Raw genomic sequence first — 12,356 nt, 5'->3', positions numbered from 1 at the left:
AGAAACTGCATCCTGAATAATTTAATTGGGACAGCTGCAAGAAAATGTGTAACAGTAGATAGCTAACATTGAATTCCATATGAAACGATAAAGAGAAAAGATTTGGGAAATAAGCCGATGTGATTCATAAGAAAATATCATCTGTACATTTATTTTCATTTAGAACTCTCATCTGAGAGGTTCAGGACATGAATCTTTTACTGTGTAATAGTTATCGCACCTACCAGACTAGCATAGATTTGTTTACAGCTATGATTTGGAATCCCAAGGCAAAAGTTGTGAGTCTCTCCTGAGGCCAGAGTGGAAACATCCCTATCCCTTTATTTAGATGAAGACAAGAGATGAGACTGAATCTGGACTGATTTTTCCTCCATTTTCAGCTTTGGAGACCTGGGGACTCAATGTCGAGTTTCAGTCTATGTGGAAACTTCAAAACATGGTACCATATCTGCTATCAAGGTACTGAATCACGTCATGAAAATATAACATAAATTTCTGGGTTTCTCTGGTGGTGCAGTGGTTAAGAATCTGCCTGCCAATGCAGGGGACAGAGGTTCGAGCCCTGGTCCTGGAAGATCCCACATGCCGCGGGGTAACTAAGCCTGTGCGCCACAACTACTGAGCCTGCTCTAGACCCCCGCGAGCCACAACTACTGAGCCCACGTGCCACAACTACTGAAGCCCGTGCACCTAGAGCCCTTGCTCTGCAACAGGAGAAGCCACCACAATGAGAAGCCTGCACACCACAACGAAGAGTAGCCCCTGCTAGCCGAAAGTAGAGAAAGCCGCATGCAGCAACGAAGACCCAACACAGCCAAATATATATATATATAATATATATATATATAAAAAACATAAATTTCTATATGGAGCAGACCTAGAGAACATTTTTATAATTAGAATTTTCTACAGTCTTCACTAGCATTCCAGGTATAATTGTGTTACAGTTTTTTTCCCAACACAAAATATTGTATAATATTCAAGTTAAGTCATGTCCAAGGCAGGTAGGCCTTCTTTGAATCACTGACAAGAAAGCATATATTTTTGGGACCCCCTCTCCTACCCTTAGATTTTCACAACTGATTGCTTTAGGTAGAAAAATCCACAGCGCTGAATATCCACTTACTGAGTCACAGAGAGGCAATGGCCCAATACAAATATCATAATAAAAGATGAAACTAAGAAGGAGCAAAAAAGAAGCAAAGATCAAATGGAAAATGCTCTTTCCAAAATGAAACACTTAGTCCAGGAAAGCCTCGGGTGTTAAACCTTGAACCTGAGAAGAGCTTGGCTCTGACATCTTGGCCTCCAGTATATGAGTGTATCTGTTACTCTCTGTGTGGCTCCATGTGACATATACTCCTCAAGTGTGGAAAAAGAAAACAAGTCCCTGCCCTGAGTGGAGGGCTGTCTAAAGATAACATCTCATTCATCAACCCCGTCGTCCACCCCCTCACAGGGTGCTGTTATCTAACTTCCTCTTTCCAACCCCAGGACCAGCTATCACACTGTTCTCCACAGGCCATGAAGGGGGCTCTCTCTGTAGTGTCCCTTTGAGACACACTTCCCTTTACCCCTTTATCAATTGTGATACAAACCTTGTTCCCCATTTGCTCAAAGTATCACCAACTAGTAACTAGGACTCCTGTTAGTAAAGCCCAGTGTAACTAATTCCTCTTACGTAACACGTGTTATTATAGGCATCTTTTAAGGGAAAAAATGCTTCCATCCAAAAGAGTGGCTGTGATGAAGGTAATGTCAGCAGCTGGGATTAACCAGTGGGAAAGCATGAGTTGAAAGCGGTCTTGTGTCTCTTCTCACCCCAGACTTTCAGGTGAAGAAGAAGAATTTCTAATGTTTAAGGATCTTGAGTATGTCCTTTGTGCCAAACACTGTGTCTGTTCCTTTCACATGCATTGTTTCTTGTAAATCTTCCAAGAACAAGTGAAGAAACAAGCCAGAGGGGTTCACAACTTTCCCACAGAGGATTTAAACCCAGGTGTGCTTGAAACTTAAGTCATGTTAATTCCCTGTTCATGATACTCTGATGGTTTCTAATCACACTTAAAGTCCCAAGTCTCTACCATGTTCTACGAGGTCTTACCTTTCTGGCCTCTGTCTACACCTCTGCTTTTATCTCCTACGGTTACCCCCCTCCCTATCTGTGGTCACGTGGCCTTCTTGCTCTCCTTCTAACACAGCAAGTTTGCTCACATGCAGGATCTTGGCATATCCTGATCCCACTGCTTGGAAAGCTCTTTCCTTGGATATCTGTATAGTCTGCTCCACTCAAATGCTTCCTCCTCAGAGAAACCTTCCCTGCTACCCTATAGAAAAGAGCATTTACCATCCCAAATCATTCTGCATTCCTTTATCCTACCTCATTTTCCTTTGTGGCCTTTTCCACTCTGTGTTAGCAATATTCCATGATGTCTTGTCATATCATATTTTTATTGTGTTTCCCACTAAAATGTAAGTAAACTGTGTGGGTGGAGACATTTTGTAACATGAGTGCTTAGAACAACATCTGGCACTTAGGAGGTGCTCAGTAAATGTCAAATATATGAATGAATTATATGATTAGTTTTCTCTCCACAGCCCTATGCACCGTTTTGATGCAACAGTAATGTTGGCATTTTATAGTTCTTGCTAATGTTTACTGGGTGCTCACTGCATTTGAAGTATGAGCTAAATGCCTTACAGAGTTTATTACATTTAATTTTCACACACTCATATAAAGGCATATGAGTGAGATTTTTTATTATTATTTTTATTATTACCCTAATTTTGCCCTAATTTACATGAGGACATATAATATGCTCAGAAAAATTAAATAGCAAGTCACAAAACTAAATAAGTGAATAGCTGGATTTGACTCTTGAATCCATATCACAGCCACTGTTGACAGACATGCATGTATTGTCTTACCAGTGATTTTGTTATATCCATCCCCTACCAGAATCAGTGATTTAGCCCTGACCCTTCTTGTACAGATGAGAAAAGTTGAGGCCAAGAGTAATTTAGAGAATAGGAAGGTCAGCAAGATCTAGAACCCATATTTCTTCACACTTTCCTGCACATACCAAAGCAGCCTGGGACTAATAAAGAATCTGTTGAAGAATATTAGCTACCAATCAAGAAGGAAAAATGTTTAGGTACTTCCTGACAACACTAATCAAAATAATACATTCAGTGGCAAATTCAGAAGAGAAGTATGTGAAATTGACATTTGGAAGTGTGAACAATATTTGGATGAAATAAGAATCCTTTGGATATAAACTTGAAATTAACCCACAGTATGTGTGAGATTTTAGCACAACCGTGTGTGACGAAGTCAGACTTTCAATCCCAAATAGACTTCTGATCCGGTTTGTAACCATGTTTAAGATATTTAAGTGAGCATAACCTGGATGACTAAGAAACTTACTCCAGCACTTCTTTCTTCACAATGTACACATTTGAAGATGATTGTTCTCAGATGTTGGAGAAGATTTCAATATATTTTACTCACAGAGATTGAAAATTGTATTAACACTCTATTATATGGAAGGGGGAAATCATCAAAAAACATAACTACTGAACTTTACTTAAACAATGAATATGGATGGATGGCTAGATACCTAGACAGAGAGTGGTACCCGTACATTTTTTTTTTTTTAACTTCTGCAGTTTTATGTTTCTTTTTACCCCCCATTGGATCAGGGATTAAAACAAGATTGTTTCCCTTTCTTTTAATTTTGAACTAATTTTAAACTTACAGAAAAATTATAAGACTAGCACACAGAACTTTTTTTGTCCTGAGCTATTTAAGAGTATGTTGCCAGCAATATGCCCTGTCACCTATATAAATACTTTACGGTGTGTATTTCCTACAAACCACAGTATTCTCTTGCAAGAAGTACAACACAACCATCAGAACCGGGACATTGACGATGATACTTCACTACAATCTAACCTACAGAGCCCATTTAAGTTTTGACAATTGTCCCAACAATGTCCTTGCAAAAGAATCCAACCCAGGATCATACCTTGCTTTTTCATCCCTCTTTAGTTACCTTTAGGCTGGAACGTTTCCTCAGTCTTTCCTTGACCTTCATGACCACTTTTCATGATAACAGGCCAGTTATTTTGTAGACTGTCCCTTGATCTGACCCATACATTTTTAGCTCAAGTTTATTGTTTCAAACTATGAGAGCATTTCCCATCCAGAAGGCTCCCATTTAGCATTTTTACTAATTACCTACCAGCATGGCAGAAGTTGAACTTAACATTTATCTCTGTTTTTTCCTGAAACAACACAGAAATGACATGACAAAAATAAAGGAAGCACGGATTCCCAAGGAAAAAGAGAGCTGAAGGGAAGACAACATCAGAAAAGAAAGTGTTTGGAAAACTTAGGAAAGAATAGACATGTAGTAGCTTATTTACAGAATAGAGAATCCAGCTAAGCCTGTAGAAGGGGAGGGGCATGGTAGAGGAGGGAAACCAAAAGGAACAGGTTGAATCTTGGTAGAATTCTGGACTTGCCCAGGAATCAGAGGCAGCTCCTTCTGTTGAACGTGGGAATCATATGGGGCTATAACCATGCAGAAAGATGAAAGGTTTAAATACAAAAGCATTTGGTCCTCCAGATAATCTGCCCAGACTTCTTCTACTCCAGCGGAGGACTGGACATTATTGTGTGGACAAGCTGACCCAGGTAGACTCTGGGCTTGGGGACATCAGACCCAAGCAAAGGCAGGAGTAAGGATATGAGTCATCTTTCTGAAAGAAGACTTAATAAATATCTACAAACTGACCTTCAGCTCCTTTCATGGGCTTAGTGTCTCCACTAAGCCCAGTTGGCCCAGTCTAATTATATCCACTTCCAAGCCCCACCACCTCTCCTTTCCAAGTGGGAGATTTCCTTTTTGGAAAACTGACCTGTTCAATAGAAGAGACCAACAGATAACGCCATTGGGGCTTCCCCCAATAAAGTGTCACAGTCATCAGGATCATGCAGCAGTGAAGACTGCCACAGAACAAGCCTCACTCCCACTCAGAGACTTTCCAACCATCATTCTGAAACAAAGATGGAAAGACATCACCACCAGACACAGAAGAGAAAGACCCCAACATAAAAGATGGAGACCAAAATAAACAGAAAAAGAAATATGCTTGCAGTCAACACAATGCAGAGAGGAGAAAAAAATTCAAAAGAACTATGATTAATATCTCAGAGAAAAAAGAGAATATATCACATCCATTAAAAAAAAAGAACCAAACACTATATAAAAGAAGAGTCAGAATTGGAGAGAACTCTCATAAATTAAAAAGTACAGAAAAAATAAATTTAGGGGTAATCAACCCAGAAAGTGGAACAAAGATGTGCTCTTTCTTACATGCTCTTCCCTGTAGGGCCCACTTGCTGGCCAAGAGTCAATGATGAGTGACACCTGCACGTGATCTGGAAGGCTGAGGAGATGCCTGATATTACAGTGGTCAGCAAGTGCTTGGGTTTGGCAGGCTGGGATTTCACAGTGGCCTCTAGATGTCCTACTGGGAATCACCTACTTCAGTGCTGGAGGAGCTGCAGTTTCTCAGACCCCTAGATTCCCAGAAATCTAAGAGGGCTTTCACTTGTCCAATTCTTCTAGTCCTTCCACTGATTTTTAAACACTTAATTCCTGTATCAAATTGCTCTCTACTTATAATACCTTGAGCAGTTTCTGTATCCCAAAGAAAAAGAAATTCTCACATAGCAGGAAAACAGGAATGAGGACTTTGATTAGAGTGCACCCACGGGTGTGTGTGTGTGTGTGTGTGTGTGTGTGTGTGTGTGTGAGAGTGTGTGAGTGGAGATTTGGAGGCAGTCCAGGTGTTTGTCACTAGGGAAATTAATAAGTGAAACACTGTGGGTATAGTTAGTGGTGCATAGTAATATGTATCAGTCGGAATCACAAACTGTACATGTATCAAATAATGTGGATCAATTGAAGACACAGAAGATAGTATTTACTGGAAATGGGATGAAATGAGATTGAGGACACACTACATTCATGTAAATCAAAACACAGAGGGAAAATAATACTGCACATTTTACATTGGACTGTGCGTGTTTATGAGAGAGGGAGAAGGGAGTTGGAAGCAAGTGTGGATGAAGAGGAGAGCATAATACTGCCCTTCCTATTGACTAAAGAGCAAGATTAACTCAACTCTCCACACCTTTCTCTCTCTCTCTCTCTCTCTCTCTCTCTCTCTCTCTCGTACACACACAGACGCACACACACACACACACACAACTAAAACTGGGCAACCAATTTGGAACTAGTACCCACTGATGCTTAAATCCAGGGGTAATCTGTGACAAGGGCAGATAAAGGTTAGATAAGGATACTTTTTAGCTGTAAGCTCACTGAAGACAAGGATTTAGTTGAGTTCATCATCGTATTCCCTGTACCTGTAGATGCTCATTAAATTTTTGTGAAACTGACCTGAACTGAAATCAAACTACCTCCTACCACGGAGTCCAGGTTCCAAGGGTAAAATTCCCTGAATTGAAGTAAATCATAAAAATTATCAGATCTTTCTTTTCAGTGCTGCTGCATCAACAGTGTGTAGTAAGCAGTGAATAGCAGGCTTGCAGTTGCCTTAGTTGTGACAATAATAGTATCAAGTACAGGGACATAAAGTTAGCCTTCTGCTTCCTGACCTTCAGCTTCTACGCTAGCTCTCTAGAGAAAGGTTTGGACTGGGGTGGATTGGGGTGAGTTCGGTCAGAATTCTGTCTCTTAACAATGTTTGTGATCTTAAACAGCCACATCTGGAATGGGAAGACTCAGTCAATGACCATTCAAGAAACAGAATTATTTTTCATGCATTTTTAAAAAATCTTTGTTTTGGACTTACAGTGACCCTGAACTTTATATAATTATGGAATCCCCTCATCGTTCAGGAAGATCAAATCACTATGTAGAAGATATCTACCAGTATTCAATAACACATGTTGACAATTATAACAAAGTTTAAGAACTATAGTACGTGTATATAGGTATATATATTTACATTTGTATTTTATACATACATGTACATGCATATTATACATATACATACATATATATATAAATATTTCATGGACTTGACCCAGAGAACATTTGCTCTTATAAACAGCTTTATTGCTTAATTGGTAATTAGGTCCTGCTTGCTTGTATGGGGCATTAACATAAATTGATAGAGAACCTCACCAGGTGCATTCAATTTAAAAAGTTCTGAAGTGAGGTATCATGTTTTACCACTTGGTTGCATTTTGAAAGTATATTTAATAGGTTTATTCCAATGTCAGGTTTGCAATAAATGGAAGTCAAGCTGACTTAAAACAGACCTGTCTTGTGGGTTAATCTTCCTGTCTCCTGATTTCCATCACCTACCTTGAAGCTATTTAGTCATCCATTTGCAGACCTTGCCAAAGCCTGTGGCTAAAGCTTACAGTTGCTCTTGTCTATGCACAAGAGCTACATATTTTCCTTCGCTTGAAATGTTATTAGTCTGAGTCAGGCTAACCATCAGAATTAACAAGGCACAGGGCCAATTATATCCATTATTTCTGTAAAATGGCTGGATGGACATCGGTGCAGTGTGAATAAGAGAGACTTAAACAAACAGAGGCATTAAATAAACTGTGAGCCTATTTTCAAAATGTCCTGCCTCTGGTTACTATTCATTTATGCCTCTTGGCATGTGTGATGAACCCCTAGGTCAGGCCCTGACGAGCAGGCATCAGAGGTATATTAGGGCATTATGTGATGCAATTATTTTTAGGATTTCTGAGGATATGAATAGTTTATGAAGTAGCTTAAAGCTGAAAACTCAGGCAGAGGGAAGTAGGATACACTTAGCTTTAGTTACTGGATTTCTCTGGGAAATGAATGAATACTGATCCAATTAGTTGTTGCTAATGCTTTCCTGGAAGAATTTTCCTCTAAATGCAGTAACACAGTAGTTATACTCTTAATATTTCTTAGAGGACATAGATATGTACACACATTTCCACCTCTTGCATCAGCTTCTCCAAAATTGAATGACTGCTGGGACAAGTTTTTATGTGAAACTGCTAGGACCCCTCCTAAAATTCTCTCTCAATATTCCCACTTGATTGTGTACCCAGAGGTCTAAAATTTAACACAGTGTCTTTGTAGCCCTCAAAGCCATTAGTGGAAGGTACATAAACCACATCTTCAGGGCACATAATAAAGTGAATCTGTAAAGAGTTAAAATTCATATATTTCGTGTCCATTCAAATCTTACTCATTCCTTAAGAAAAATCTCAACTCCTCCTGCCGTGTTCAAAAAGCCTACCCTGATTATTTTTGTATAAAGGGGTACAAGTTTTATTTTTATTAGAATCTCTTGTATTCTCTAAATGTTTCTTGCTAGAATGTTTCAGGTTAGAATCTTTTCTCCTCAATTAACTTGCACACTGCTAAGGGGGAGGGTATGCATGAATTTTATAACTTCCTGATACCTAATTAAGATGTTATAAATTCATGCTTTGAGACCTTCCCTTTTTGGTCCAACATATGGCAAATAGCAGATAAAATATAAAAGATACAATTAAATAACTTGGACGTACTAAAGGTACTGGTAGACCGGAAATGGAAGGAAATGCAAAATGTTGAGAGAAACTAACACTGCAGGTCAGTTAGGATCTGAGGCTGGAAGCAAGAAGAGGTGGAGTCTGTAGGGTAGAAGGAAATACGGTCCCTCATGTGCAGTGGTGAACTAGAGCTGGACCACTGTGGAGCTTCCTGACACTGAAAAGGCAGCTGAAAAAAGCCCTGACTTACTAATTTGCGGGGATACAATGTTTATAATGTTGCCTCTTATACAGGCACAAAGAAGCAGACAGCCTCGCAGCCAGGCAACCTTGAGCCAAGCCACCACTTGGCAGCAGGGAATGAACTCATGACAGATTAAATGAAAAAAAGAGAAAAACATCAATAGTGGTTTTAAAATAAGTATGTTTAGAATCTCTAAAGGGACAGAGAAATGAATAACCACAAAAAGAATGAGAAATTATGAAGCCAAAACAGATATAAATGAAATAATGTAGGGTAAATATAAAAAAATTAGAAATCCTTAGAATTAAAACTATTGTTTTTGAAATGATCACAGTTGGGATAACCTTTAAATGAGACACAAAGAATAAATAAATGGAAATACAGTTTTGGGAAGTTTGACAAAATGTAGCACAGAATGTAGCACAGTAGATAGAGACATAAAACATGAATAAGAGGTATGGGCTATAGATTGAGATAATTTAATGTAATTATATGTGTTCTAGAAGAGAACTGAAGAAATGTCTGAGGCTATATTTTAAAATGTAAGAATTGTCTGAACTGAGGACGGAGATGAGTTCAAAGTCTCCACCAAGTATCAGTCATAATAGATGAAAATAAGTCCATACTCATACACGTCTTAATGAAACCGAAGAATATCAAGGATAACGAGGAGAAAGACATGATACTTGATGGCAGACTTCTCAGCAGCAATAATAAATGCTAGAAGAACACAGAATAATGCCTTCATTATCTTAAAGGAATGCAATTTTAAATATAAATTATATACCCAGCTAATATACTGTTTAATAATGAGGTTGTAATAAATACATTTTAGCTGTATAAAGCTAAGAGAATTGATCTATTACTCCATACCCTCACTAAAACAATTACTAAGTGACATATTTCCTTTAATGAAAGTAAGGGAGGAGTGTGTAAGAAATTAATGATAAAATATCTGAATAATTGTAATAAACTAATTGTAAAAAATAGCTATTATGAACTTTTAAAAGTATAAAATTTTAGACAATTACAAAGTTGAGTGTTAGGGCTATTAAAAACATGCTCAAGTCTTTAGATTTGGTTAGAAAAATTTGTAGTTCTGCATGTTAAATAATAATTACTGAAGGAAGAGTTATCAGCCAGCAAAGGGGAACCAGCAAAGGGGAAAACAATAATAATAATCATGATAGCGATTATGATACTAACTTTATCGATCCACTGGAAGGTAGAACAGCAGAGAGGAAAAAAAAAAGAACACTCTGAAGGCCTAATAAGTCACAAAATGACATGGTAGACATAGAATTCATCACCACATATTAAGAAGGTTACAGTCTCTTGATAAAATATTAGGTTGAAAGCAATCTACCTATACAGTTGGGTTGGCCCTCCACATGGGGTGGGGGGTAGGGCTCAGCATCCGCAGATTTGATCCACAGCTGGTTGAGTCCACAGATGTGGAACCTGGAATGTGGGGTGGGGTGGGGGCGGGGGTTACTGTACTGTGCCATTTTATACAACAGACTTGAGCATCCGTGGATTTGGGGTATCAGAGGAGGCAGGTGGAGAGTGTCTTGGAACCAATGCCCTGCCTATACGGAGAGACTGTATACTGGTTTCAAGGGTATAATTAAACAAAATGGCATAGAAAAATTAAAGAGCTATTAACTATTTTGAAATGCTAATTTAAAAAAACTCCTGCAGCATCATTAATACCAAAGTAGAATTTAAAGCAAAAGCCTTCAATAGGGCAGTTATTTCACTCTGATAAAATGAAGATTCTAATAGACGCAAAACAATATAAAAATAAAGAATATGCAGGTACTTAACAATAATAGAGCCTTCAAATGCACAAAGCAGAACAAACCTAATTTGAAGGAAATTGACTAATCTAGAAATAATCCATGGAAAATCGTTACATATTTTTATCTTAATTAAATAAAATAGACAAAATATTAGCAAGTATATAGAACTATTGAACAAAACAAGACTGCTCATGTATATTGATAATTTAAAAGTGTGTAAATTATAAAAACAGTTCACAAATAATGTTTCAAAATATATCAAAGGATTGATATAACACAGACCACCTAATATGGTTAAAATATTCTACACTCATCATGTCTTACCCACAGCACTAGCTTTCTAGTAGCCACATGGTAAGCACTCAGATATGGATTACCTGAACTAGTGTCCTAAAAGATACATTACATTCTAGATTTCAGTTTTTGCTGTTTTCTACATATGTAGCCTACAAACTCCCTGTCAATTCATAGGAGTCCTATAAAGTAAATAGAAGAAAAAACTGAGAAAACTGACCGAAACCAGATTAGTCTTTCCCAATATGATAAAGCTATATACTTCATTCTTTCATTTTTTTCCAGTTAAAGTGTGAAGCAGCTAAAATTAGTGAAGACGAACCCAATTACTTCAAAATTATAATAGACTGAAGCCTCATTAATTAATTACTTATTAATTAGCATTACATTGTTCAATTTAACAGTTAAGCATTTTGTATTTGTTCAATGAAAACTTTACTGATTTTGCTTTTACTAAAAGAGAAAACAGCTTGGTCAGCCATCATGAAACAAGATGGTAGCTGATAAAAAGCTCAGAATATATGCCCTTTGAAAACTTAAAAGATTCTCTTACATGGTTAGAGTTTACAGTTATAAATATCTGAGGATAAAAAGAAAGGCTGGACATTTTAAAAGGTAGATATTTTATCTATAATATTTATATTGGAGTGATAGCATGTCTGTACCATTATTGCTTGATGTGTGGTTAACATTGTTTTACCTTTATAAATATCTGCCAATCATAGATCAGCAGTATAATTACTGTTCTACTTAGATATATTTCATTGTGAGGAACAGAGGCTCACTCAGACACCCTTAAGATTAAATCTGCACCCTTCATTTCTCCCTCCCCAAATGCCATCATCAAAGATATACATATTTGATACACTATATTTAATGTAATGTTTTTAATGTAAGGATGCATGTAAACTGAACTCAAATTGTAACAGGAAAAACCTCAGGGACTGAAACTGCTCTCTGAACTGACAGTTTTCTCCATCTCACTTTTATGATCTTTCTAGTAACTTACTGTTCATGACACGTCTGCTCTCTTAGCATCTTTTTCACTCTTCTCCATTTTCTCCAAACCAACTTCTCTGGTTGCTTATTATAGGTTACATTTCCTCAATGACTGTGCTCATGATGAGTAGATGGGCAGGCAAAAAAAGGAGAAAGGCAGTAGAGCAAAGTGTTTTAAGAATTGAGAAAATAAAGTGCTTACAACAGGGTGTGGCATATATGTGCTCAATTAATGGTAGTTAAAAATTAGTTCTATTGTAATTTTACTTATTATGAATATATTCCCATTATGGTTGTACTTTGACAAGCAGAAACAGAGTATTGGCTTCTGTTATATCTGATTTTTTTTAACATCTTTATTGGAGTATAATTGCTTTACAATGGTGTGTTAGTTTCTGCTTTACAACAAAATGAATCAGTTATATACATACATATGTTGCCATAT

Source organism: Phocoena phocoena, chromosome 10 (genome assembly GCF_963924675.1).
Source record: "Phocoena phocoena chromosome 10, mPhoPho1.1, whole genome shotgun sequence".
Classification (NCBI taxonomy): Eukaryota; Metazoa; Chordata; class Mammalia; order Artiodactyla; family Phocoenidae; genus Phocoena; species Phocoena phocoena.
The sequence above is the reverse complement of the archived record's forward strand: the minus strand, read 5'-3'. Positions refer to the sequence as shown.